We start from the raw sequence: 13,706 nt of genomic DNA, 5'->3' as shown, positions 1-13,706 counted from the left end.
CTCAAAAAAAAAAAAAAAAAAAAAAAAAGAGAAAAACAGAAAGACAAAAATCCCACAGTGTTCATTCTGTATAGACATATAAACATTTTGAAAAATGTTAAGTGGAGGCAGTCCTGGTAATAGGACTGTAATAGTAATTGGCGAGGCAGAAGGGCCTACACCTGCTTTGAATGAATGCAGGGATCTGCAGAAAGCCAAGAGTCCAGTGTGAAGTGGCCGGGTTGGGTGACGTGCTCCCATACTCCTGCTTAACCACATAATCATTCAAGAGCAGAAACCTCTCCTCATAATCCTCTCCTATAGGACAGCAGGGAGTGTTAGCATATTTGGACTGCTTCACATTCCTTCTTGCCTACTTTTGAGAACATACTACATTTTAAAACTTGTTGGTTTCTTTCATGTTTTATTTGACCCTATGTAATTGCATTCCTGAAGGAATAACAGGCCCCCCTAGTGATTTACACCCTGTATTAAATGTCAGTTTTGAAGAGACACAGTTAACAGTTTGGTTTAACCTCCTGCCTTCCCTCTCTCTATTAGCTTAGACCTGAATTTGAGCTCCAGCCCTGAGAACTCTCAGGGAGGGATGAAAAGATAAAAAATGAGCTGAAGCAGCAGCAGTGTTGAAGGCAGCCTCTCAGCTCTTGCTCTTCTTACACCTTTTCCCTGAACATAAAGACACCCCCTTTTTTTCTTTAGGCGATCTGTACCTACTGTTTACTTCTGTCCCAACACAGTGGTGAGGACAGTGAATCAGAACCACCTTCTGAACTAACTGGGGTTCTACTTCATATTGCCACTCATTGCTCTGGCCCCAGGGACACGAGCAATGGCCATAAACCGTGGTTCTACCTCAGCCATGCAATACCCAATGAGTAGTGGGTTTGATGAAACTGGGCAGAAGGAGGGGGGAAATATTTTAGTAATTTGCCTTATTTTATTTTATTTACATATTTAGTTGCTATAATGTTATTGTCTATTACATTTTCATTTGCCCTGGTAGATTCACTGAAAATATATTTAACAATTGCTTAATTACCTGTTGTAATGGCATATTCCCTGTGTGTGTGTGCACTTGGGCATGTGTGTGTATGTGTTTAAAACCCTGTGTTATAACCTGACAGGCAACATAAGCAATCATTACTACTTTCAGGAGTTCATATAAAAACATGAAACAAAAGAGATTTTGTGTTATAAACAGTTGTCTACACAGAACACGCACTAAAGTCATCCTCTGCTCTGTTCACCCTTCCAGTTTTTCTCCAATGGTCACAGTCTACAAGGCTTGATTAGAAATGGCTGCAACTTTATGCCAGGAAGAATAAATTAGGAAGTAAGGGCAATTGTGCTCAATTCTCTGCCAATACAAAGAAGTGGTCTAGTGTCATCATGTCAGCACCTGACACCTTAATCCTCAACTCCCACTCAGGGGCCACTTATAAGCCATTAGCCAAGCCATTTACCCTGGACCTCTGTGTCTAAAGGGAGAAAAATGAACCCTGACTTATGAGATGAGAACGTTTGGCTCTTTATGCATGTATTTATTTTGATCTTATTTCCGAAATTATTTTAGGTGGTTTGTAAAATGGATAAAATATAAAAATGAAGGAATCAGGGCAAAGAGAAAATGAGGATAGGAGAAACAAGGGAATCTCAGACAAATGAGTACCCATGAAAGATGTTGGCCAACTATTGAAATAAAACACAATCATCATCGCTACCACTAATGCAACTAATAGCCACTGCTAAAATGGTATAGCTAACACAAGTGCTAGTACCATTACTGTTGGAAACCATCGAGAATGACAATTATGGCTTGTGTTCCATTCCAAGTGATTCGTATTTTCCAGTTGTCAGGTCCTGCAGAGATAGACCCTATCTCCCAGAAACAATAAAATTAAAAACTTGAAGTTCATCTTCCGTTCGCAAGTATCTATTTCCAACAGACAGCTGTTACACTTGGTTATCACGTGTAACTTTCTTAGTGGGTTACTGTCATTAATACTATTATTATTTTCATTATTATTCTTATTGTCACAACTCTGATGACTATGGTGTAACACATAAAAATAAAGTCTGCGGCCAAATATATTATAGCCATATTTTGTAATATTACAGAAAGAGCCTAGGACAATGATTTTGGTCTTCTTTTATTTAAGTCATATCAGCAGAGAAAAAGACCATGATAATCTTCCTCGTTATCAGGCACACTTGCAAAAATTCTCTCCAGAACAAGACACGTTTTTTATGAAATTTAAATTTTCACCAGGGAAAAATCCACTCATAACCATATTAGTTATGAATGTGTACTCTAAGAAAGTTATCACTTGGAAACTTAAGAGAATCTATATCCAGTGCCAATAATTCCAAGACCTGTTTTTAAAACCTTCTGACCCCAAAATCTACATTCTAATTAGCATCAGGCACAACTAAGTGCCAGATATCAATATGTGTGTAACTACCCCCATGCCTGAGATTGTGCACTGTGGAGGCGTTGAGATCTGGGCTCAAATCCTGTCTCTTCTACCCTGTTTGTGGGGCAGATTACTCAACTTCTTGTAGCCTCAATTGTCTTGTAGTAAAAATGGGGCTAAAGTAATAACTACAACTCATAAAGTTGTTGTAGGGATTAAATGAGATAATGTATGCTAAGAGGTTAATATAGTACATGTGTGTGAGTGTGTCTGTGGGTATGTGTATGTAGAGAGAGCACTGAAAAAGTGTCAGTTACGTCTATGCATGCTATTTTCCTATCTAAAATTTAAAATTTAAGATAGGAAAAATTCAACGCTCAGGAATTTCTTATTTATTTATCTATTTAATAAAAACATATATTGCTTATATGGCAGGTACTGCTTTAAATATTTTTAAAGTTTACTTATTTAATCTTAATAAAATTTAAAATTTGTTTGTATTTTTTAGAGAAGCCTTTGTACCTCATTTGATGACTTATTTTGTGATGTTGTAGAGCTGCTCATCAATGTCAGTATTTCAGTCTCTTGGCCTTTGGAAGTTGAGGCATATATAAAACCACGTGTTAAGTGCCCTGGGCCAGTTTGATATGTGACATGTAGAGTGAACCTATTGCTTTGTAAGGTGAATACTCATTATTTCCATTCTAAAATTCCAGATTGTCATATAATGGACTTTCTTAAAATTGTCTTTCTAGGGCAGGCTTAGCAGTTTGTGAAACTGATCAAAGTAATATTCTAAAATCTCTGCATCTGTTGTTTTAATTTGCATCTGATTGTGGTTGAGCATCACTTGGTGTGTTTATTTGGCAGAAAGGTTCCTCTTCCATGAATTATCTGCTCCCATCCTTTGCCCATTTTTTAATTGAATAGCTTGTCCTTTCTAATATTATTTAATTATTTGATTTAATATTTAGTGTTATTATTTTAATATATTTTACAGATTTATTATATTTATATATTTAAACACTTTAATTAGTAATAATCATTTAATATTTTAATATTATTATTGCTTGTGACAATTATTTAACTGTTGATACTAATCCTTAATATATATCATATATAAGAATATATCTTATTGTATATAAAATATATTTTATAAAAATAATTATGTTCATTTTAGAAAATGCAGAAAAACAAAAGAAGAAAATATTTTTTCATATAATTTCCACAGCTAGGAATATCTTGATGACTATCCTTTTTAGTCCTTTTTCATACAAATATATATGTATTTTTTAACATGTTTTATAATCTGACTTTTCTTATTATCTATATATCTTGCACATGTTTCCACATTACTACTTATCTACAATATAATTTTAGTTTCTGGATAGAATTCCATTATATTGCTGTGCCATAATTTATTTAATAATCTATATTTAGACAATTTTGGCAATTTTTTAAAACTACTTGATGAAATTATATTAATTATTTATTTAATTTAAAAAAATTGTTTTTTACAGACAGGGTCTTTCTGTGTCATCCAGGCGGGATTGCAGTTGCATGATCATAGCTCACTGCAACTTCAAACTCCTGGGCTCAAGCAATCCTCCTGCCTCAGCCTCCTGAGTAGCTGGGACTACAGGTCTATAACACCATGTCCAGCTAATTGTTTTTTTTCATTTTTTTTTTTAGAGATATGGCCTCACTATGTTGTCCAGGCTTAATTACTTATCTAATATTTGTCTCTTCTGTTAGACTTATGACTTTTATACCTTTCTGACTGCAGCTCAGGATAAAAGTACATAGTAATTTGTGACCCAGCACTCACCTGTGTATCGGACGTATGCATGTAACACACATATAAGTGGAAAAAAAGTCATGAAATGAAACTTACTTTCTGGTAATTTCTGTTCATTTCAATATCATTAAAATTTTTTCCTGGTCACAATCTACTAAAGTTATTTCGTGATCCACAGATGAGCTTTTACCCTCAGTGTGAAAATCAGTGCCTAAGTCACTTCTTCCAGGGGAACAAAGACTGCGCTTGGCACACAGAAGACATTAATGCATTTGTATTGAAGGAACAGCCTGTCTCGAAATCTTTCTGTTCATCCGTGACGACTGGTTAAGTGGTATAATGTATGGTTACCTCTAAGGTAGAAATAGACTTCAGAGTCTACCTGACTTCAGAAATCAGACTGTAAGGGTTTAAATACTGGCTCTGCCATGTACTAGCTGGTGACCATATGTAACTTACTTGACCTCTCTGTGCCTCATTTTCCTCAACTATAAAATGAGGGTAACAATAGTGCCTAACTCATGAGATTGTTATGAAGATTAAATAAGTAAAATTCAAAAATATTTAAAACAGCACCTGCCATGTGATAAACAATATATTTTTATTAAATAAGTAGATAAGTAAATAAATAATAAGAAATTTCTAGAAGTTGAATGATTAGATCAAAACATATGTAAAAACTTAAGGTTTTTGAAATGCGTAGGTAAATACCACACATCCCTCTCTCCTCTGCTTCCTGCAATATTTGAACCAGCTTTTATTCCCCCCAGCAGTACAGACTTGTGGAAGTGATATCCTGTGGTGGTATTCCCTGTTTATCACTTAGCTGAGGATGTTTGGGCTAGTTAAGAGTTAGAGTGCTAGTGACTCAAGTAGTGCAAGAAGAGAGGCCTCAGCCAGTTGCTCATGAAAAGCGGCATTGAGGGGATGCCTATGGACACTGGGCAGAACTCTCTGGCGCATCAGGGTAGGTGAAACCTCAGGGGTACTCTGCAGAGGGAGTGGGAGGATCTAGCAGATGCCTGGGCAGTAAGACTCACAGGCAAACACTGCTCTCCAGGGCACGTCTTTCTTACTGCCATAGTCGCTACTCTGCCACTTCTTGCTCTAAAATCCTGTCTCAAATCTGCAAGTAAATATCTAAATCCTGTTTAGTCTGTGTAGATAGGTGGCTTTGTGAAAAGCAGGCGTCCTCCTGAACTACACACACTCGCAGACACATACACACAGCCTGTCGTTTTCTGTTTTGGTATTTGGAGAAATACGTATCCAATTCAAGTTCCAACTTGTCTACAAAGTCTCCCCTGACAACTTCAGCCCAGGTGGATCTCTCTTTCCTCTGAGCTCTCACAGCAATTTTAGGCAGTACCACAGTATTTAGTACTTAATTATACACTGTCTGGTTCTGGAATTGTCTCAGGGTGTTAGCCATTTCCCCCAACTAAAGGATAAGTTCTTTGAAATCAACTGCCATGTCTTTTTTTTTTTTTTTTTTTTTTTTTTGAGACAGAGTCTTGCTCTGTTGCCCAGGCTGGAGTGCAGTGGCACAACCTCAGCTCACTGCAAGCTCCGCCTCCCGGGTTCACACCATTCTCCTGCCTCAGCCTCCCTAGTAGCTGGGACTACAGGCGCCCGCCGCCAAGCCCGGCTAATTTTTTGTATTTTTTAGTAGAGACGGGGCTTCGCCGTGTTAGCCAGGATGGTCTCGATCTCCTGACCTCATGATCCGCCCGTCTCGGCCTCCCAAAGTGCTGGGATTACAGGCTTGAGCCACCGCGCCCGGCCTGCCATGTCTTATATTTCTTTTGGATCCCTCGTTGACTTGGCATATAGTAGATCTTTAGTAAACAGTCACAGATCAGTTGATTGATCCAAGTGTACATTGCGTGAGATTTGCATTGAAATAAAATTACATCAAGAAAGATGTTTGCCATACTTTACAACTTTCATAAAATAAACTCAAAATGGAGCAAATGTTAAAATATTTTAAAATCAAACAATAATACTACTAGAATAAAATATGTGTAAATTTATTTATAGCAGTAGAATTAATGAAATGAGCCCAGCCTTTCTAAACAGGATGCAAGCCTGGAAGCCATTAGAAAGAAATGATGGATAAATTTGGTAACAAAAATTTTAAAACTTTTCTACGGCAGACTTTGTTAATTTATGAGGATCTTGTACAAATCAAGATGACGAACAACCCTTTGTCTCCCCAACCCAAATTGTAAGAGGTGGAAAATGGCTCGATTTTCTTTCCAGCCTTGTCCTTCACTCAACAAAGGATCTTTCACCTCAACTGAGGATCTTGATCCTGCTCCTTCAAATTCTGTCTCCTTAGCTACGTCTTTCTCCTTTCTTTCCTTATCAGTTTTCCTTTATGCTCTGAATCTTGAATATTCAAAAAGTGAGGAACTTTGTGATAGTGTTTTAAGAAAAGAAGAGCTTTCTTTGAACTTAGTGCAGTTGGCAGAAGTGTTAGCAAGTGACTTTCAGTGGGCATCCCAGTCACATATGCCTTGGATATGTCAGAGTGTCCAACACTGCATCGTTGTCAATGGTTAATATCACTGGCTAAACGTTGTGTGGCTAACTTTTCCTGAGTAGCGTGCTTTACCCAAAAGTCAGTGTATTAGGTGATCCACTGAGAAAGGCTATTATTATAACACCACAGCATGTAATTTTGGAAAACTTGGAATATCAGAAATCATATGCAGCTTCATTTTAGGGTGAAAACTACAGCATATGCAGGAAAGAGAAAATCCTGTGTCAAATTTTAAATGTTTGCTTTCTAGTTTTAATTTTATTTAGAATAACAGAATCAAAACAGGAATGTGTTTTCTTTTCTTATCGCCAAGAGAAAACTCAAGTCTTCCTAATGTTACCAAGCAATTGAAAAAGAGCTACTGTTCATAGAGAAGATGTTCAAGACAGAGATGAATAGATGAGCTCTGTTGGATGATGTTTTTAAGGATATTGTTAAGAAAGTTGGTGTATAAATAAGGAAGTCACTGAAATTGATCTAGGTTAATTTTAGTTTCTTTGAGAACCCATTAAAAAGTATCATTGTTTATCAAGTGGAAAGAAAAGTTGATAGTGAGAGAAAAGCTTATCTTTTATAGAGTATAAACTATTACAAGGAATAAGGAGGAATTAAAACTATCGGGTTAGAATACCTGAGGATGCCTTTGTTTTCCTTTGGAGATCCTTCAATATATCCTGGAAAATGTAGTTTTCTCAAGCCATTTTTATTCAGCAAATTTGGAAAATAATTTTTTTTTTTTTTTTTTAAGACAGAGTCTCGCTCTACCGCCCAGGCTGGAGTGCAGTGGTGCAATCTTAGCTCACTGCAACCTCCACCTCCCGGATTCAAGTGATTCTCCTGCCTCAGCCTTCTGAGTAACTGGGATTACAGGCATGCACCACCACACCCTGCTAGTTTTGTATTTTTTTTTTAGCAGAGACATGGTTTCTCCATATTGGTTAGGCTGGTCTTGAACTCCCAACCTTAGGTGATCCCCCCACTTCGGCCTCCCAAAGTGCTGGGATTACAGGCATGAACCACCACACCCAGCCAGAAAATAATTTTTTAAAATCATAAATATCACCGACTTTCAGCAAGGCTGCGGCTACCATGTTCTCTTGTACAGGCATCGCTGGGCTGTTGGCCTGGACCTTGCAGCCACAATGGATTCAAGTTTGAAATACGGCAGCTTCGAAAGATGTTACTATGTGACTAAAGTCCATCAAAAATATCCAGAAAATTACCAAGTCTATGCAAATAGTAGCAGCAGCAAAATACGCCGGAGCTGAGAGAGAGCTGAACCCAGCTTGAATATATGGATTGGGATGTTTGCCTCTGTATGAAAAAGCTGATCTCAAGGTGCCTGAAGACAAGAAGGAATACCTCCTTATTGGTGTGTCTTCAGATCGAGGACTGTGTGGTACTATTCATTCCTCCATCGCTAAACAGATGAAAAGCAAGGTTGCTACACTAACAGCAGTTGGGAAAGAAGTTATGCTTATTGGAATTAGTGACAAAATGAGGGGCGTACTTTATAGGACGCATTCTGACCAGTTTCTAGTGGCATTCAAAGAAGTGAGAAGAGGCCGGGCGCGGTGGCTCAAGCCTGTGATCCCAGCACTTTGGGAGGCGGAGACGGGCGGATCACGAGGTCAGGAGATCGAGACCATCCTGGCTGACACGGTGAAACCCCGTCTCTACTAAAAAATACAAAAAAAACTTAGCCGGGCGCGGTGGCGGGCGCCTGTAGTCCCAGCTACTCGGGAGGCTGAGGCAGGAGAATGGCGTAAACCCGGGAGGCGGAGCTTGCAGTGAGCTGAGATCCGGCCACTGCACTCCAGCCTGGGCGACATAGCGAGACTCCGTCTCAAAAAAAAAAAAAAAAAAAAAAAAGAAGTGAGAAGAAAGCCCCCTACTTTTGGAGATGTGTCAGTCATTGCTCTTGAATTACTAAATTCTGGATGTGAATTTGATGATGGCTCCATAAACTTTAATCAATTCAGGTCTGTCATCTCATATAAGACTGAAGAAAAGTCCATCTTTTCCCTTAATACCATTGCAAATGCCGAGAGCATGAATATCTACGATGATGTTGATGCTGATGTACTGCAAAATTACCAGGAATACAATCTGGCCAACAGCATCTACTACTATCTGAAGGAGTCTACCACTAGTGAGCAGAGTGCCAGGATGACAGCCATGGACAACACCAGCAAGAATGCTTCTGAGATTATTGACGAATTGACATTGACATTCAACTGCACCCACCAAGCTGTCATCACAAAAGAGCTGACTGAAATTATCTTTGGTGCTGTAGCTCTGGATTAATGAAAATCAAGTTCTGTCCTCAGACAAGGGGTAAAAAAGGAAAATTCAGCCAGCTGATTTTGTTTATTGCTTACTGCTGTCTTTGTCAGAAGAAACTCTTCCTCCATTGTTTTAATTACTGAAGAAAGCAAGATATTTGTAAATTATTTTACAATAAACAACTTAAAAAAATCATAAATATCACTTATCCTCATGCACTTGTATGCAAGATGAAAGTTAGTATTTATATGGTACATTTTGTCTACAGATGTGGAGACTTTAAAAATAATAAAATGCCAATTTGCTGAAAAAACAGACACAAGCATGATGTGTCATGTGATGAGTCTCAGGTGAAACCTGGCAGTGACTCTACTAAATCCGAGGCCATTTTTCAAATGCCAAAGTGAGTTTCTGGGCCACAGATTAGCCAGTCCCCTTAACGATTATTTTCATAGGATTTCATTCATTTTGGTTAATGTAAACACTCCATTATTTTTACTATTTGGAAGATAGATGTGTTAGTAAAAATTGAAATCTGATCCATCATCTCTATTTAAAAGTATTTAAAAATACTTCAATGTGGCATTGTGTCAATTGGGAGGTAAATGGAATTCATGAAGCCCAAAGGGGAACAGGCTTCTGTTCCTGTGAAGGTCCACTAGCCTACAAGGCATGGAACAGAGGGGCAGATGAGACCCACCCATAGCACACAAGCCACGAAGCAAGGCTGTGAGTTTTTTCAGGGGAAGTTCATTCTTACTTCAAATCAGAGCATGGTGGAACAGAACAGACTCCTGCTGTTTAAGGATTTATACTCTGGCAAATGAGATACATATCTTGAAGATAGTTAAATCTTTAAAAGGAACAGATACATTAAAAATGGAATACAAACAATGGAAAGTGCATTAGTGAAAGAGTAAAGTCAATGGTGTTATTTATTTACATAATTTTTACTGAGAGGAATCAAATAACTTTTTTTTGATTGATCCAGGAGGGTGTCATAGTTGGAGAGAGATTTTGGAACCTAGCAGAAGAGTAAGAAAGGAGTGGTTTGTTTAAGATTCATTGCATTAAACACTTTGTGATCTGACCTTTTAAATTGTAAATAGGAGACTATTCTTTTAAAAATACAAGCAGGTATTGCTTGAATCTATATCATGTTAAAGATAGTTTTCATGTTAGTTTAAAAATTTGCTCATGAGCAGATTTGTCTTGGTGTTTGTAGTCACAATTTAAGCAGTTGTTTGTGTTGTGTGTGGAAGGACTCTACATTCTAGCACAAAAGAGGATAAACATGTTCTAGGGATGCTGACCATTTAGATCAGTAATCTGACTCTCACCATCCAACATTTCTTTGGTCATTGAAGAGGCTACAATGTTGTCACACTAAGGCTCAGGGACTGAGTAGGTGACAAAACTCAGAATTGGGCCTTTGGTGTGACCTGGCCCAACAGCTGCTTAAACAATAAATGGAGTTCAAGGGTTTCCATTGCCCTACCCAAGAAGCTCAGGTCAAACCTGAAACTTCTGCTATATGATCTACATACCAAGATATATGGTTACAACACAATACTCATTGACAGCTTTATCACTTATTTTAGGGTGGGTTCCCTAACTAGGGATTTGGAGACTCTCGAGGAAGCCAGCAAATTCTTTGAAATTATGAGCAAAATTTGGTGAATAGATGAGCATGTGTGTTTTCCTTGGGCACAATTCATCAGAGTCTCAAAGGAATTGTAATCTCAACAAAAATGAGAATTACATCTCTAGAATGGAAAAATTCTCTACAGTTTTCCTAATGGGCAACAGTGTATAATTTCTGGCTTCTTCTTTTTAGGAGAATTAAGTTGAACAATTTGAAACATGCTGTGGTTTAAATGTGTCCCTCAAAAGTTCATGTGTTAGAAACTTGGTCCCCAGTATAGCAGTGTTGAGAGGTGGGACCTTTGGGAGATGATTATGTCATGAGGGCTCTGCCCTTGTGAATGGGCTGTTAATTAGATTAATGGATTATTGAGGGAATGGGTTAGTTATCATGAGAGTGGGTCTGTTATAAAAGCCAGTTTGGCCATCTCTTATGAGGCCTCTCACCATGTAATGCTCTATATTGCCTCAGGACTCTGCAGAGATTTCCCACCAGCAAGAAAGTAGTCACCAGAAGCAGCCCCTAGGCCTTGGACTTTCCAGAATCCAGAACTATAAGAAATAAATGTCTTTTCTTTATAAATTACCTAGTTGCAGATATTCAGTTATAGCAACAGAGAAAGGAGTAATATAAAATTTCATTGCATTTTCCTTTGTGTATAATTTTCATTGCATGCAAATACAAAACAGTATTTTTTTACCCAGAGTTAATCTTCTCATGTCAAAAAAAGTGTATGTGAGTTAGTTCATTGATTGCAAATGAAATGCTATTTTAAAATTCCGTTAAAATGAAAATGCCATGCCATACTTGAACATTCTATTTAAATTCTGTTTTAACTAAAAGATCTCAAAGTTTTTCTCAGAAGGTAACAAAACCACAGCCCCCTCCCAACCCATCTTTAGGAAATACAATGTAATCAAACTTTTTACAACTGAAAAGTATATTACAATTCTAGTTAACCATTTAAAATGTTTTTCTTTAAAAGAGATAAATAACAAGTCAATGGAAAAGATAAAATGAAATTAGGAAAATGCTCAAATAAACCCAGAAAAAGCAGAAAGGAGAAAATAGAAACTAAAGCCAGGCATGGTGGCTCATACCTGTAATCCCAGTAAATAGGAGGCTGAGACAGGAGGATTTCTTGAGGCCAGGAGTTCAAGGCTGCAGTGAGCCACTGCACTCCAGCCTGGTCATGACAGAGCAAGATCCTAACTCAGGAAAAAAAAAAAAAAAAAAAAAGTGCAAGGAATAGAAAACAACTAGCAAGATGGTAGAGTTTAATCCAATGATACCAATAATCACTTTAAATGTAAATGATCTAAACACACCAGTTAAAAGACAGAGTTTGTTAGACTGGATAAAATAGCAAGATCCAATTACATATTGTGCACAACGAACCCACTTTAAATGTAAAGGTTTAGATCAAAAAGTAAAAAGATGGGAAAAGATATAAAATGAAAACACAAACTAAATGAAAGCTGAAGTAAATACACTAATTTTAGATGAAGTAGACTTCAGAATAACAAAAATTATCAGGGATAAAGAGAAACTTTACATAACAAAAAAGGAGTCAATTTTCCCAGAACATACAGCAATCCCAAATGTGTATGCATTTAAAAATAGAGCTTCAAAACACATGAGTAAAGAACTGACAGAAGTAAATAAACAGACAAATACTATGATTATAATGGCAGACTTCAACACTCCTCTCACAGTAATTGATAAAACAAGTTGGCAGAAAATAACTAAAAATATAGATGGACTGGACATAGTGGTTCACACCTATAGTTCCAGCTACTCATGAGGCTGAGGTTGGAGGATTACTTAAGCCCAGAAGTTCATGGCTTCAGTGAGCTAAGATGGCACCAGTGCACTCCAGCCTGGGTGAGAGAGTGAGACCACCCTCTCTAAAAAAAAATTTTTAATTTTAAAATTAAATTAAAAATAATGACCTAAACAGCATTATCCAGTAACTTGACCTAATTGGCATTTACAGACTGCTCCACCAGTGGCCGTAGAACACATTCTTCTCAAAAACACATGAAACATTCACTAACATAAACCATATTCTGAGCTATAAAATAAACCTTAACAAAATTAAAAGAAGAGAACTCACATTGTATTTTTTAGTCCATTTTCCCACTGCTGATAAAGACATATCCTTTTTCTGAGGAAAAAAGGTTTAATGGACTTATAGTTCCACATGGCTGGGAGGCCTCACAATCATGACAGAAGGCAAGGAGGAGCAGATCACATCTTACATGGATGACGGCAGGCAAAGAGAGAGCTTGTGCAGGGAAATGCCCGTTTTTAAAACCATCAGATCTTGTGAGACTCATTCACCGTCACAAGAACAGCACAGGAAAAAACTGCCTCCATAATTCAATCACTTCCCACTGGGTTCCTCCCATGACAAATGGGAATTGTGGCAGTTACAATTCAAGACGACATTTGGGTGGAGACACGGCCAAACCATATCATTCCCTCCCTGACCCCTTCCAAATCTCAAGTCTTCACATTTCAAAACCAACCTTGCCCTCCCAACAGTCCCCCAAAGTCTTAACTCATTTCAACATTAACTCAAAAGTCCACAGTCCAATGTCTCATCTCAAGTGCCTTCTGCTTACGAGCCTGTAAAATCAAAAGCAAGTTAGTTACTTCCTAGATACAATGGGGGTACAGGCAGTGGGTAAATACAGCTGTTCCAAATGAGAGAAATTGGCCAAAACAAAGGGGCTATAGGCCCCATGTAAGTCCAAAATCCAGCAGGGCAGTCAAATTGTAAAATTCTAAAATGATCTCCTTTGACTGCATGTCTCCCATCCAGATCATGCTAATGTAAGCAGTGGGTTGCCATGGTCTTGGGCAGCTCTGTCCCTGTAGCTTTGTAGTGAGCAGCCTCCTTCTCAGCTGCTTTCATGGGCTGGTGTTGAGTGTCTGCAGCTTTTCCAGGCACATGGTGCAAGCTGTTGGTGGATCTACCATTCTGTGGCCTGAAGAATGGTGGCCCTCTTCTTG

General features: G+C 37.9%; 1 pseudogene; it reads left to right on the top strand.

The window, feature by feature from the left end:
- The first annotated feature begins 7,846 nt into the window (after positions 1-7,846).
- Positions 7,847-9,064, top strand: LOC694754 (ATP synthase F(1) complex subunit gamma, mitochondrial-like; annotated as a pseudogene).
- Positions 9,065-13,706: the final 4,642 nt, after the last annotated feature.

Source organism: Macaca mulatta, chromosome 7 (genome assembly GCF_049350105.2).
Source record: "Macaca mulatta isolate MMU2019108-1 chromosome 7, T2T-MMU8v2.0, whole genome shotgun sequence".
Classification (NCBI taxonomy): domain Eukaryota; kingdom Metazoa; phylum Chordata; class Mammalia; order Primates; family Cercopithecidae; genus Macaca; species Macaca mulatta.
The sequence above is the reverse complement of the archived record's forward strand: the minus strand, read 5'-3'. Positions and strand labels throughout refer to the sequence as shown.